This window comes from Sturnus vulgaris, chromosome 3 (assembly GCF_052056855.1).
Source record: "Sturnus vulgaris isolate bStuVul1 chromosome 3, bStuVul1.hap1, whole genome shotgun sequence".
Taxonomy (NCBI): Eukaryota; Metazoa; Chordata; class Aves; order Passeriformes; family Sturnidae; genus Sturnus; species Sturnus vulgaris.
The window spans coordinates 109,428,103-109,440,309 of record NC_142245.1 but is presented as its reverse complement, the minus strand read 5'-3'; the positions used below and the strand labels follow the sequence as shown (position 1 = coordinate 109,440,309).

General features: G+C 43.1%; 1 protein-coding gene and 1 long non-coding RNA gene across 2 annotated transcripts in view; one reads left to right on the top strand and one right to left on the bottom strand.

Annotated features, from left to right (window-relative positions):
* Positions 1–4,466, bottom strand: part of RCAN2 (regulator of calcineurin 2) — an 83,450-nt gene extending 78,984 nt beyond the window's left edge. The window contains exon 1 of the mRNA XM_014872939.2: positions 4,384–4,466. The gene's annotated coding sequence lies outside the window, so the exon portion shown is untranslated. The remainder of the gene's footprint in view (positions 1–4,383) is intronic.
* Positions 4,467–8,269: 3,803 nt separating this feature from the next.
* Positions 8,270–11,620, top strand: LOC148224532 (uncharacterized). Its single transcript, XR_015802755.1, has 3 exons — positions 8,270–8,391; positions 10,456–10,522; positions 11,502–11,620. It is a non-coding gene; the product is annotated as an uncharacterized LOC148224532 (long non-coding RNA).
* Positions 11,621–12,207: the final 587 nt, after the last annotated feature.

Below are 12,207 nucleotides of genomic sequence, written 5' to 3'. Positions count from 1 at the left end.
TTTCTAGAGCTTCTGACAAAGTAAGTCAACTTCATCCTCTTAGGATCCTTTTTATATCAAAAGAAAAAAAGAACAAAAAACCAAAACAATGACAACCAAAAAACTCCCACATAGAAGTAAACTGTACTTATCTTCCTTTTAAAATGCAGTGAGTTCAAATTGATATGCATTTACTTCTCCCCTCCCAAATCAGATTTTACAAATACTTGAGGTATCAGAATCTGCCATACAGAATTTCAAAAGAAGTAGCAATGTCATTAAAAAAAAAAAAATACACTAATATAGGCACTATCCATACCTACTGATGCTAAATTATCTTTAATCTTAACTGGGATCATGGCAGCAAACTCTGTCAGGATTGTTCCCTTGAAAAGTCTGAGACACTGAGGCAGATTTAAACCTGAGCCAAACAACTTCATGTAACCCCCAGCTAAAGCTGAGCACTTGCCACATCCATTTATTCCCTTTAATTAAAGCACATCCCAGTGTTATCTGTGTTATTTCTGAATTTGGTGTAAGGTTTGGACCCTCAACTTCCATACATCCCACAGAATGAGAACCTCAAGAGTGCTGCAATTTTAACCCTTGGAGAACCAGAGCAGCCACTTCCCCTCCCAGACCCTACACATCACTTCACTCTTTAAATTTCTCCTCCCGTGGTCCAGGTGTGCAAAGGTTTCTCATTTGGGATAGCTCTGAACATAAGGCAAACACCCTTCCCACTGGCACAGATCAGGTCATGCCAGGGTTCAGCACTGGAGATGCTGTGACCAAAATCTCTGTAGTGATTCCAAGTGGGAGCTCTGTGTTCATTCTGTTACCTCGCTATTTTTAGACACAGTACACCTCTAATTAAAATTAACAGAGGCCAGCAGAAAATCATATTCACTGGAAAACAGCAGTAGCTCACTGAAGTTTCTCTTTGAAAAATTACACTTATTTAGTGCAAAACTGAAAGGGCAAAGATGTACATCTTCTCATGAAGTCAGATCCCTGCAGAGCCAAAACCTTCAGCAGAAATTGAATTGAATGAAGACAATTTGAGTATATGAAGTGTCTGAATGGACCAATGCCTTCTATATCACTGAGCGTTTATAGATTTATCCACTGTTTTTATGAACACTAAAAAGGCATTTCCTTGGTGAACATTTCCCTGTCTTTAGAGTTTTTAAAAAGAATCCCTGAGGGACATCAAGAAACAGGCACATATCTCTTGCATTCACTAGGAAACTTTACTTTTTTTTTATTAAACACTGCTTGCCATGACAAACAACATGACTAAAAATAGAATAAAGCAAACAAAATGTTACAAATAGAAGCTTTAAATATAATCACTATAAACTAGAAGTATTATTGAGTCCTGAGTGCAAACCTGGAAACCATAACCTGCAGGAATTAAGAAAATTTGGAGAAAAAAACAAAGCAAGAAAAATTCCAGTTGCTTTTCTAGAAGGGTCCAGGAGAAGTGTAGGGATTCCATCTTGGCTCCTGCTGAATAAAAAACAACCCCAAAAAAGCAATTTTTACCATAAGTCAAAGGCAGGAGAGAGGCAGGAGGAGGGAACTCAAACCCAATGAATAAGATTTTACTGAAAGAGTAATTTTTTACTTAAAATATTCACTGACTTAACAGTAGCAGAGCCCTCAATTTCAGTGGTGTCAGCCTAGGGCTGCATTTCCTGCTGAAGCCAACTGGCTCCACACTGAAGGCTCTGTCAGAAAGAGTAACAGGGAAGGTCACAGAGTAACTTACTGGAATTTCATTCCACTCGGCACAATGAACACTGGAGATGAGCATTATTTTTAATGGTGCTAATTCTTCACTGTGGAAAGCTCCTATGGACTTAAATAGAGGCTTTTTACTTAATTAGAAAGAGCAGAACTGAACCTCACATAACAGGATTAATGAACCTTTGCAGCCTCAAAAGCAACAAGGACTACAGTGACCCCCTCTCACAGCCTTCACCCCAATCTCCCACGTGGGCAAATTCCCTTACAGGAATCAAAATTACCAGTATATGGAAGTCCACTCACATTTGAGCTCCAGTCTGGTTAGCACCACACAAAAATAGTGCCAATCTCCACTTTTCCTCCTACAAAAGTGGCAGATATGAGGAAGAGGATTTTAATTTTTTTTTTCTCTAAATGCTAACTGGTGCAAATCCCAAATGTTCTAATCCTTTCCATTGACATTCTAGCCGCATTAAATTTAGCTGAGACTTTGGAACTATTTTTGGAAGCTTTTAACATCCAAAGGGACTATTCAGTTTTATTCCTCTAAAGCAGTACTGGTCAGCTCAAGCAGTCCAAGACATGCACATCACACTGAAGGTTCAGCTGTGCCTCCCACACACCAGGGATGTATCCTGAGACCACAGAGGGACTCATCTGATGTCGCCTTGCTGAGCATCTGCATCACTGGAGAAAACAATCCAGGAAGCACTGGTGAACCCAACCAAGCCAAAATTCCAGTCCCACTGTAGAACAGGAAGGTGATACTTGAAGCAGCCAGTGCCAGGTGTGAAGATTCCCTCTACTCTTCTTAAAGACAAGAAGCTCAGCTTTGATCAATTGGGCACTACAGTAACTATGGCAACATTAAGGTATTCAAAGAACAAAAAAAAAAACCCCTCCCCAAACACAAAGAAACCAGAATAAGCCTCCTGATCACCTTCACTTGGCCTCTATGCTAATCTATTTAAAGCAAGCCAGTTTTATAAGGGGCACACAGCATTAGAGCGTCACTGGCCTTCAGCCAGAGCTGTCACCTCACACAGGGGTCAGTGGAACACTCATTCAGCAGCCCTCCAGCTTCTAACCTGAAATTCAGAACTGTTCCCCAAATCTTACCCAGAACTACCTGGAACAGGAGCCATTCACAGGGCTTAATTCCTAGAAGACACTCAGGACACAATGATGACTTGGAATAAAATTTCAGTTTCCTCCTCTAAAAGAATTTCCTGCTAGCACAATCAAGTAATTTATAAATAAATCAAAAAAATAAGGACATCAATGCAATGACAAACGTTTTCAACACAAACAATGACAAACCAAGCTACTGAATCTGAACACAAACTACAATACTTGGAAGGGGACAGACAAACTATATCACACAGCTGATAATTTCTCTGAAGTTTAAGGAGGATAGGACAGATCTTGCTGTTAAAGGTATAAATGACTAGTTAACAGAGATGAACATCTACAGAAAATCTTCCGTCCTTGTTTACTGAGATGTGCTAGCAGTTTTCTGTAATGTTTTATATTCTCACAGTATTCAGACTTTCAGACTTCCATCTGTTCAAGGATGATGGGTAACTATATCATTTAGTTTCACTGCAAGAATAATGGCAGCAGTTGCTTTACATTAATCATGTATTTTTATAAAATAGGAGTTTTCCTGTTCATCAAGGCAGCCACTCTAACTAAAAGACTAAACCATTTCCAAGGGCAAAACTTGAAAGCTGAAGACAGAAGCTGGTGTAAAGTACAACCCCTGATTAAACTACAATTCTCATTTATATTCTTTATTTCAGCTGTATAGACTTTTCATATATTTGTTTTTAGGAACTTTCCTTAAACTCCAAACTCAAGAAATAAAGGAAAACAATATTTTAAAGAGGTACAAAACAATCTAGGAGAGGTGAGAAAAAAAACAAACAAACCCAAACCAGCAAGTTTAGAGAGCTACGTATTACATAAGCATCAAATGATAAGTGGCTTGGGATCACTGAATCACAGAATGGTTTGGGTTGGAAGGGATATTAAAATCCATCTCGTTCCAACCCCCTGCCATGGGCAGGAGCACGTTCCACTATCCCAGGCTGGTCCAAGCCCCATGCAAACACTTCCCGGGATGGGGCATTCGTATCTGCTCCGGGTAACCTATGCCAGTGCCTCACCAGCCCCACAGCAAAGAACTTACTCCTAATATCCAATCTAAACCAACCCTCCTTCACTTCAAAGCCATTCCCCCTCGGCTACGGCAGCCAAGTTTAAAGCAGTCCGAGGAAAGCCTTTCTCTCAGGGCTCCCGGCGCAGCCCAGCCCGGAGCTGCCCGAGCGCCCGGTTCGGGTCCGCATCGCTGCGACCCCGACCTGCTCCCAGCGCGGCCGCAAAGCCCCTTCCCACGCCGCCATCCCTCCTCAGAGCTCCTCCGCATCCCACCGGGGCAGACACAGACCCCGACCCCAACCCCGACCCCTCCCGAGGGGCGGCCGCGGGCTCGCCGCGCATCCCCCGCGCCCCGAGAGCCGCGGGTGGAGGGAGCCCCGAGGGCAGCGCGGCGCCGGGGCAGGACCACGGGCGGTTGCATAACCCAGGTCTGCAGGACAGCGCTGCGGCCCCGGCGGGGAAGGAGCCCCTGAGGAGGCGGCGTGCCCTTACCTGCGGCTCGCTCGCCCTTCCCTGCCCGCCCGGAGTCTGCCGCGCTCCTCGCCCAACACTCCCTCAGAGCGCCCCGCACCGCGCCCGCCAAGGTGGTGGAGCGGGCGGCCCAATCAGCAACGTCTCAGCCTAAACAGACAGGAGAATCCACCAATGAAAGCGCGAAGAGTGCGTTGGTCCCGCCTCCACACCACTGGCCACGCCCCCAGCTCCCACGGCGACGCGCGGGGAAGCGGTGACCGGCCGGGGCCGTGAGGGGACGGGGGAGAGGGATTGGGCATGTACGGGGACGGGGGCCAGCGAGCCGGGCAGGGGATGTGTGGGGACAAGTGACAGGTGAGAGGCACAGGGCAGTGAGGGGACACAGGAGAACCAGGGCAGGAGCTCCCAGTACACAGGGAGCGGTAGGAAGTGTTTTGTGTTCTCGTGGCAAAGCTGCTCTCCCTCAAGGTGTCGGTGCCCCCACCCTGAGGGTGGGATGGGATGGGGTAGCTTCGGGTAGGGAAGAGGTGGGGAAAGATGGGATGGAGTAGGGACAGACAGGATGGGTTGGAATGGGAGTGAAGAGGGGTTGGATGGATGGAGTACGGTAAGGTAGGGGAGAGGAGGTGTGGGATGGAATGGGAAGGAGTGGAAAGGAATGAAATGGAATGGAAATGAGGAGAGATAGGGTAGGAGAGAGGCGGGATGGGATAGAATAGGAGTGAGAAGGGGTGATGGTTTAAGGTAAGGCAGAGGTGGAGTGGGATGCAGACAGAAGTAGAATGGAAATCCTCACAGTGCCAGGGCACCTCACCATGGTTTTAGTAACAACCCCTCAGGCCCTGCTGTGGTGATGTTGCAGGGGTCCTAATTATGCTGGAGGACGGAGCTCCCAAGACCATTTTCCCCTCTGACCACCACCACCCAAACTGTCCTTTGGAGTGAGCTCCATCTGGGACTGAGCCAGTTCTTCAGGCTAACAGGTGAATCAGGGCTGTCTCCCCACTACAGACAATGCCAGAAAAAGCCTTTGTAGGGCTCTAAAGGAACATCACGTTTACAATGGAAAAAGGCTGATGCTGGTCATGATTTTAAAAAGAAGAGAAAGCCCTCAGATGCCCCAAGGCATGTTTTATTAAAGGAAGGGCTATTTTCTCTCTTTCAGCTGCACATCCGAGGCTGCTAAACGTCAGAGGCTAACACTGATTTTCTGTGGTCTCTTCGCTTTGGAATGTAATACAAAGGGATTTAATCAATAGGGTGATACAGAGACATAAATAGGCTTTTGTAAAGATGGCTTTGAAAATCTATAGAATGTAATGAAGAACTAGAAGACTACCATGTAATTATTAAATACCCTATAAAAATCTATGTAAGGAATAATTCTCCATTAGTTAAAAATATATAAAAATATGTGTGCCATTTATAGCAGCACTTTCCAATAATAGAAGAAAATAAATGGTGTGAAGAATGAAATCAATAGTGTGTCCCACCTAATCTCTGCAGACAGCAAAGAGCAAGGCACTGGAGATTCCTGTACTTGCAACAGAAGAGTTTCTTCCTGGCCCCTTAACTAAGGACTGACTTATGCCTTGATGCATATCTGGTTTAGACCCCTTTCTGCTTCAGGGTTTGTGCTTCAGTTCTACTTTTATTTTTAAATGTATCATAGATAACTTATAATAGTAATTATTATTTTCATTGGTTTGTCCTTGTGCCTAAAATATCGATCTCTGACTATGATCTTACTGCTCTAGGCATTATGCACAAGAGTAAGTGAGCTATGGAACCAAAGATGTCACTATATAAACTAATCAGGTTTTAAATCAAATTATCTGCTTGTTGTTTTTTGTTTTGGGAATTAAAACTGGTAGGATATTTTCCTTTGTCTCCATTTATATATGTTCCCTTTGCATGATGTGTTATTTTAATATTCTGAGTAGGAAGAGCATCCACTGGGCTTTTTCTGTCCTGCGTTTTATGTTATACAATTTCCTTGTGTCTTCTTATCTCAATCCTCTTAACTGTATCTCGTGTCTCAATTTTTATTAATTTTCATATTGAGAAGAATGTTTTCATTGTGATGAAACTGCCCTAGCATATGCTTTCCTTTTGGTAAAATAGGAATCTCTGCAGTTTTGAAAGCAAGCTAACCCGTGCTCAGGAAAAATCAGGAAAGCCAAGGTCAGCACTTTGAGTTTATATGCATCCAGACACTATTGCTAAGATTAAGGGGAAAACACCCTAAAATTCCACTGATTGCAGTGAAATGCCCTTCAGAGTAGATAATTTTAAGAATGGCAGCAATTTCAGGATTTTATTATAACCTGTTACAAACATTAAAGATTTCTATTAGGAAAGGGCACAAAATAATGTATTACTTAGACATAGAAAAATGGTGTTGCCAAAATAATAGGATAAGAGCAAGTGAGAGAAGGTCCTTTGTGGAGTCCCACCCTTCACCCCAGAGCTGTTCAGGCCATGCACCCTGTGCCTCTTAAAGCTTGTGGCCATCCTCCCACAACCCAAGCAGTCGTAGAGTGCCAAAACCTGGAGGAAGCTGTAATTCTGGAAAGGATACCAAAGGAGTGATAAAACAGCTGCTACTTGCAGGATCCACAAGCAGTGCTGTGAGCTCATCCCACAGAACTGAGTGGGAGTTTGTTACTGATATCCCAGAGCACAGGCTTAGTCCGTCTCCTCCAAATCCTGAGCTGCTCATTATCTTCAGTCTGCACCTGCTTCCCATCTGCAGATTTAATCTGTAAGCAAAAGTGGCCTGTCAAGTGTGCTGAAGCACCCACAGAAAATTTCAAGACAACTGAAGCACTATAACCGAAAGATTTTGCCCTCTGACAATGTTACCTTGATTTCTCATCATCAAAATACAAACCCTGGCTAAGTCCTGCAGCTTTTGCAGACGTTTTGGTGACAAATTATCATTTTTTCGGCAGAAACAAGTAAGTAATGCCTGAAAATCTGTAGATGCTGAAGAAGTCAGTGCTTCATCTTTTACATTTCTGCTCACTGGGATAATCCCAGATTCTTTGGCCAGATATGGGTTATGATTTCTTTCAAATGGCTGAGTCTGGAGATTAGAATGGATAAAGCAAGTAAAATTAATGTTGACTCTTCAGCATTATCAGCTCGATTGTTTGTGTTACTTTTTTAGAACATAAAAACCACAGTTAGATCCATCTAGCTTTGTCTTTTGTCTCCAGCAGCCGAGGCTGGATGCTTAGTAAATCACTGTACAAATAGGCTCTATGTTCTCCTATTTTCCTAATAATTTTCCAGCAACTAGGGACATAGGGATTTCTGGATCTCATGGTTGAATCCAAGTTACTCTACTTAGAGGCTGCCAGTGGTCCTTCTCTCTAGGAGGTTTTAACTCTTTTTGAACCCATTTGTGGTTTTGCTTTCCACAATGGGCTATGACAGGATTGTTCTTCACTGTGTAAAAACAATTTCAAGTCTTATCCCTGTTCAAGTGTTCCTTTGTTATAGAGGCAGTAAATGTAGTATATTATGTTTAAACCTTCTCACCATCATTATAGGACAAGCTACATTGACTTAAGATGAAGAAAGGTGGCAGGTTTAGATTAGATATTAGGAAAAAATTCTTCCATGTGAAGCTGTAGAAACCTTGGCACAGGTTGCCCAGAGAGCCTGTGGATTCTCTATCCCTGGAAGTGTTCAAGGCCAGACTGGAGCAACCTAGTCTAGTGGAAGGTGTCCCTGCCCACGACAGGGGTTGGAGGCAAGATGATCTTTTAGGTTCCTTCCAACCCAAACTATTCTGTGATCACTTTCTAGCCTTTAATTGGATTTCCCTCCTGGTATCCCTTTTTTAATTCTATGTGGTTTTCTCTCTTTTCACAGGGAGACTTTATTACCATCCTCTCTAGCCTATGTAATTTTACAAGAAAACACTACTTTGAAACTTTGATTCTGCTAAAATGACTGTTGAATTTTGCTGGGTCTGGAATAGACAAGAGCTGTCTGGCCAAGGGACTTTGAAAAATGGTGAGCATCTGGGCTAAAGAGTCTTTTGACTCTGGAGGTCCCCTCATCATCTGTGGGGGAAGCTACTGATTCTTAAAATTCAGTTTCCCTTTTTGACCACTTCCTGGCCCCACACTTTTATTTCCAGAGGGCTTTCCTCTTCAGTCTCCAGGTCTCCTGCAGTGCTGGAACCAGTGTCTGTGTGTGTATGGTTGGGGTTATATTTTCCCCTGTGCACTGCTTTGCACTTATCACTGCTGAACTTCATCTGCCAGTTTATCACCCAGTCACTCAGGGCAGTGAGACAACATTGCCTCGACACCTCTCCAGTGTTTGTGTGTGCTCAGCAGCTGCAGAGCAGCTTAGTTGCAACATATTACACAGAAAAAAAATATGCAAAGTAAACGCTATCTCTTTTTGCTTTTTATCTACAGGGCATTTTACGTTGTTCTAGGTACAGGAATAATAATTGCACAAAGGAAAAATTCCTGCAGGAAAGGAGACTATCCTCCACCTGCTGTAAAATTTCAGTGTCTGTAGTGCCCTTGTGCTTACTCCACGGGCAGGTTAATCATGGAGAGGAGCTGTTTTCTTTGGGGGCTTGGATATGCAGGGAAGCACATGCTCCAGCTAGGATGTCTGCTCTCTCCAAATCTGGTATGTGGGAGTCAGGCAAGTGTGGAGAAGAATCTAGAGAGGGCTTCCAGCAGCTAAAGGGCTACAAGAGAGCTGGAGAGGGACTTTTATTAGGGGCATGGAGTGGTAGAAGAAGGAAAAAGACCTTAAGCTGAAGGAAGGCAGGGTTAAATTAAGTATTGGGAAGAAATTCTTCCCTGTGAGGGTGGTGAGACCCTGGGATGGGTGCCCAGAGAATCTGTAGGTGCCCCATCCCTGGACGTGCTCAAGTTTGGGTTGGATGGGACTTGGAGCAATGTTGTCTAGTGGAAGGTGTCCCTGCCCATGGGAGGGGATGGAATGGGGTGATCCTTAAGGTTCCTTCCAACCCAAACCAGTCTGTGATTCCATAAGAACCTGTGGCACTGCTCTGGAACCCCTGAGCTCCCACCTTTGCAGTGAGGCACCCCCTGAATTTGGCTCTGTTGCTTCCTAAATCCCCTCTCTGGTATATCCCTGTTGTTTCTGAGCCTCTTCAGGAGAAGACAGAGGTCAGACAAGGAGCTCGTGTCTTTTAAGGCAATGAGAACAGGAACAAAGACTCTTTCCATTTTACATCTACTTCAGAGACTGAGAGCGGTCTGAAAAAAATAAAGGGCTTTCTGATTTCACATTGCAAAAATTCCCTATCTAACATAAAGTCCCCCAAAACAGAACTTTACTATCTTACAGCTAACCCTCAGCTTTAAAGACGAAAAGAAGGCACGTCCCCATTTCTGTTGAAGGAATATTTTTAAACAAGAGATGTTTTTTCAGCCTAGATGCATGATAGATCAAGGGGGAAAACAGCTTACATTGACTTTTAAAACAACCTCCATTTCAAGAAAGAAAAACACAAACTTTTTGTTCTGTAACAAACAACATCCTTACAGTACAAGTGCAACTCTCAGATCTGAAATATTATGGCCAGATGCAAATTGTCACATTTGAATGAGGATGCTGAAATATAAGGTTTTCATTTTGTTCCTCATTGCTTTAAAATTTTGTGGTTTACTCTCTATGTCCTTTTCCAAGTGATCTCTCAGCAGAGTCCTGGACTGTTTATTTCATAATTGGTTAATTAAGGTCAAGGCCTGTACAAGCTACTGTGCAAATTCAAAAGCAATCTTGGAGGTGTAGCCACAATTCAAGAGCATGACTGATGATACCAGGCCAAATTCCTCAAGAATAAACTGTGGTTTGCTGCCATGTGTTAACAAGTAGAAGCATTTGGTTTCTGGGATTTACCCAGTCAAACTACAGGAAGCTGAAAAATCTGGCTTGTCAAAATGGTCACAAAGTTATAGAGGTGATGACAAAGATGTCAGAAAATTCAATCCAGGAAATGAGCACAGTGTAACCACAACATAAGTTCAGTCTCTAAACACGCTGTCTTACCTTTCTGATGCAATGATTTCTATCTTTTTTTAGATTTTAATTCTCCATGAATGAAATTCCATGTATTTTGAGGAAGTGCTAAACATCATGATGGTTTTTAGTAAGTAATTCTTACTACCTCTCCTGCTATTTCTTATATTTGTGATGAGAATTATTAGAAGTGACTTGCCCATTGTGACCCAAATGGAAATAAAAAAATGCAATGAGCCATAGCTATGTGACCTCAAGCCAAACGCTTCAAACTCATGTACCTAAATATAGACACCTAAATAAATGTCCTGGTTTTCAGGAGCACTGTGTGCCTCTCAGAGTTGTAGGTGCTCTGAAAAATCAAGATGCTTATTTAGGTATCTAAATACAGACTGAGCTTATGAATATATTCTTTAATTTGCTTCCAAATGTAAACAGCTAAGAAAACAAAGCTACCAGAAATCCTATTTTTATATGTGCTAATTAGAAGGCCACAGATTGTAATTCACTGCAAGACACAATTTACCCCTCTAAAGCAAATATTGTGGTAATTAATGTTTATTAATTGTTGAGAAGTAGAATTTAGAAGCCCTAGTTCTGAAGCAGTGCTAGACAGGTTTGGTGGAGAAGTCCACTGTATGAGATTTCTTTGCCTTTTATTAATCTCTATCCTTAACTATGGAGATTGACACAGGAAGGCTTTGCAAAATGTCATTTTAAGGAGCTTTGTTTATAGTGAGAGATCATTAAAAAAAAATTTAATGTTTCAGTCTCCTTAAGTGTGATCCATAATCTTCAGGCTCCTTGTGTTTTTCTTTCTTCTCTGAAATTTTCATTCATTATTCTGACAATTTTAAGTGACTACTGAAGGCATAATTGGAGTATCACGGGAAGCAGAAGGGTGTGTTTCTAGTCAGCAATCACACATACACATCCAGTTAATAGAAAATAAGCAGCTCAAGCAGGTAAGTAACAATTGAGAATCTATTTTTAAGTTTGAATTGTGCCTAGAAGTGAAAACTTAATTTTTCAACACTTCTACTAAGACATAGTTTGCTTACACACTTTATGCATGCTTCTATTTATATCATTACTTTTATGTATTTTAGCACTGATTTTCTGGAGATCTCATCAGTGACTGACAGTGGATGATGCCAGTGCCCCTGTCCTGCCAGCCCTTGTGCAAGGGGAACACTGGGGATGGCAAAATGGAAACAGTCTTGGCGACACAGATATTTTGGGCAGTCACAGCTTCCACAGCACTGAGTCACTGCAGCAGAGCAACCTCTAAGGAGTGTCCTCCTTCCACATCAGCCAGAGGGAAGGCTCTCCCCTTCCTCCTGCTCTCCCAGCAGCGTGACACAGCTCTGGAAAGGATAGCCAATCCATTCAGGAGTTATCTCCTACAGAGGCACTGATCTGCCAGGCTTACCCTTGCGGTGTTGCACTCCAAATTTAAGCTTTTCAGGTATTTGGCAGCCTGGATGTCTTAAAAACCTGAAGGAAAATGTAAGCTTGAGTTTACAGCTGAGCTGGGAAGGGGGAAAAAGAGCACTATGGAAGTTCCTAGGGAAGATGGAAACAGCAAATGGAAGATAAAAAGGAAAGGTGAAGCAGGGCCTGTAGTCTGATTGTGCCCTTTGCTCCAGGGCCACCTTGGGGAGCAGCCTGCTGTGCCATGAATGTCCTGTTCAGCCAGCCCACCAAGACATCCAGTGGTATGGCACCTTCCCAGGCTGTGACATCCAGTGGCATGGCACACTTACAGGCTGTGACATGCAGTGGTATGGCACCTTCCCAGGCTGTGAGAGCTCA